We start from the raw sequence: 2,689 nt of genomic DNA on the forward strand, positions 1-2,689 counted from the left end.
GAGGAAAACATAGGCAGAACACTCTATGACATAAATCACAGCAAGATCCTTTTTGACCCATCTCCTAGAGAAATGGAAATAAAAACAAAAATGGGACCTAATGAAACTTCAAAGCTTTTGCACAGCAAAGGAAACCATAAACAAGACGAAAAGACAGGCCTCAGAATGGGAGAAATATTTGCAAATGAAGCAACTGACAAAGGATTAATCTCCAAATTTTATAAGCAGCTCATGCAGCTCAATAACAGAAAAACAAACAACCCAATCCAAAAATGGGCAGAAGACCTAAATAGACATTTCTCCAAAGAAGATATACAGTTTGCCAACAAACACATGAAAGGATGCTCAACATCACTAATCATTAGAGAAATGCAAATCAAAACTACAATGAGCTGCTCCTTGCCCCCCGCCCTCCCTGTGCTGGGCCCTGGTCTTTCGTGGCTGGTTCCCGGCCGCCATGGACTTGGAGATGGAGCCGTTGCTCCTGGCCTGGAGCTATTTTAGGCACAGGAATTTCCAGCTCTGGGCAGATCTGTGCATGCAGATGCTGGAGAAGTCCCCTTATGACCAGATTGAGCATACTGAGGCACATGGTGAAGTAATTTGTACAAAGTTACAAAGCTGGCAGCCTGGATTTTAAAAGCACGAGCACTAAATGAAATGGTGTACATAGATGAAATTGACGTAGATCAGGAAGGAATTGCAGAAATGATACTGAACAAAAATACTATTGCTCACATTCCATGTCCTGGCACATCTCAGAAACTCCCTGGAACTAACCAGACAGGAGGGCCTAGTCCAGCTGTCAGGCTAATCACTGAAGCTGGAATACCCATTACAGGTTTCCTTAGACCCAGCACACAAAGTGGAAGGCCAGGAACTATGGAATAGGCCATTAGAACACCCAGCACTGCCTACACAGCTTGCCCTATCACCAGCTCATCTGGAAGGTTTTTTAGGCTGGGAATGGCTTCCATGCTTACAAGTCCTGATGGATCTTTTATAAATTTATCTAGACTGAATTTAACAAAGTATGCCCAGAAACCTAAATTGGCAAAGGCTTTGTTTGAGTATATCTTTCATCATGAAAATGATGTTAAGACTGTTGTGGATTTGGCTGCCCTTTCCACAGAGCATTCTCAGTACAAGGACTGGTGATGGAAAGTGCAGATTGGAGAATGTTACTACAGGTTCGGAATGTATCTTGAAGCAGAAAAACAATTTAAATCAGCCCTGAAGCAGCAGGAAATGGTAGATACTTTTCTCTACTTGGCAAAAGTTTACATCTCATTGAATCAACCTGTGACTGCTTTAAATCTTTTCAAACAAGGCTTAGATAAGTTTCCAGGAGAAGTAACCCTACTTTGTGGAATTGCCAGGATCTATGAGGAAATGAACAATATTTTATCAGCCACTGAATACCACAACGAGGTTTTGAAACAGGACAACACTCAGGTGGAAGCCATTGCATGCATTGGCAGCAACCATTTTTATTCTGATCAACCAGAAGTAGCTCTCTGGTTTTACAGGCGATTCCTGCAGATGGGTGTTTATAACTGCCAGCTTTTCAACAACCTGGGGCTCTGTTGCTTCTATGCCCAGCAGTATGATATGACTCTGACCTCATTTGAACATGCCCTTTCTCTGGCTGAAAATGAAGAGGAGGTAGCTGAGGTCTGGCACAACTTGGGACATGTAGCTGTGGGAATAGGAGATACGAATCTGGCCCATCAGTGCTTCAGGCTGGGTCTGGTTAACAACAATAACCATGCAGAGACCTACAACAACCTGGCCATTCTGGAGATGCAGAAGGCCATGTCGAACACGCAAGAGCACTGCACAGTTGCAAGCTGCTTCATCCTTAGCACCCCACATGTATGAGCTGCATTTTAATTTTGCAACAGTATCTGATAAGATGGGAGATCTACAGAGGAGCTACATTGCTGCCCAGAAGTCTGAAGCAGCATTTCCAGATCACCTGGACACTTAACACTTTATTAAGCAGTTAAAGCAGCATTTTGCCATGCTCCGATTTTTCCTCAGACTAAAGATATTCTTATGGAGGGATATTATGCAAGGAAAACAGTAGCATATATATATGTGTAGTACAAACATGTGCTTGATATTAGTGAAGGTGACATAAGGGAAATTAAACCAGGATATTTAAAACTTTATAATAATAACTTTATAAGATAATGCTTTAAAAGAAAGGATTTAAGCATTTGTAAACAGATTATGAAATCTACCACATCATATGGTAGATGTTTGTTTATAATGTTTATAAAACTTTCATGAATTGACTCAAATTTTATAAATTCACATTTTTAATGTCCTTTATCTGACCATTAGCTATCATGTAGCTTAAAGGGTCTGAAATCTGCCTTTAAAATTGCACTTTTAGGACTAAAAGTGTATATATACTTATCCTTGGTAGAGACTTTAGAGATTAAAAATTGACTTAAAGCTATTTTTTTATCAAATGCTTTGTGAGACACTCTACATTTTCTTATATATTATGTTTTAAAATAAATGTGTATAAAACACCAAAAAAAAATTACAATGAGGTATCACCTCATACCAGTCAGAATAGCCATCATCAAAAAATGTACAAACAATAAATGCTGCAGAGGGTGTGGAGAAAAGGGAATTGTCTTGCACTTTTGGTGGGAATGAAAATCGATACAGCCAC

The 2,689-nt window shown here is 39.9% G+C and overlaps 1 pseudogene across 1 annotated transcript; it reads left to right on the forward strand.

Annotated features, from left to right (window-relative positions):
- Positions 1-457: 457 nt before the first annotated feature.
- LOC309962511 (tetratricopeptide repeat protein 8-like) lies at positions 458-2,089 on the forward strand (annotated as a pseudogene). The gene has a single exon. The product of its transcript is annotated as a tetratricopeptide repeat protein 8-like (transcript).
- The last annotated feature ends 600 nt before the right edge of the window (positions 2,090-2,689 follow it).

This window comes from Leucopleurus acutus (assembly GCF_964270905.1).
Source record: "Leucopleurus acutus genome assembly, chromosome: 5".
Lineage (NCBI taxonomy): Eukaryota > Metazoa > Chordata > Mammalia > Artiodactyla > Delphinidae > Leucopleurus > Leucopleurus acutus.